This window comes from Pygoscelis adeliae, unplaced genomic scaffold, assembly GCF_000699105.1.
Source record: "Pygoscelis adeliae isolate BGI_AS28 unplaced genomic scaffold, ASM69910v1 Scaffold259, whole genome shotgun sequence".
Lineage (NCBI taxonomy): Eukaryota > Metazoa > Chordata > Aves > Sphenisciformes > Spheniscidae > Pygoscelis > Pygoscelis adeliae.
Genome location: NW_008825497.1, coordinates 580,619 through 580,964, shown reverse-complemented (window position 1 = coordinate 580,964; position 346 = coordinate 580,619).

Here is a 346-nt window from a genome sequence, read left to right as displayed (position 1 = left end):
GCATCAACCTCTGCCGCCCACCAAGAGAGGGGAACTGCGGCCTTGCTCCCCACACCCGCGGCGGCCTGCTCAGCCCCGCGGCAGCCAGCCAGCCCCTTCCACCCCCTCTCGCCCAGGTCAGCCTCTCCCAGGGCACTATGGCACAGACCAGGGCCTCCCTCACCCGGGTCAGGCCAGGCCGGTGGAGCCTCTTCCCCTCCCAGCACGCTTCCCAGCCAGATTTCCCTCAGGCCGGGCCCAATCACCGCCCTACAGCCCCACCTCAGACCGGGCCCCCCAACCTGCCCCCCCACGAACCCGCCCCCTCGGCTCCCCCGCCAGACCCGGCCTTTCCCTGGGGTCCAAC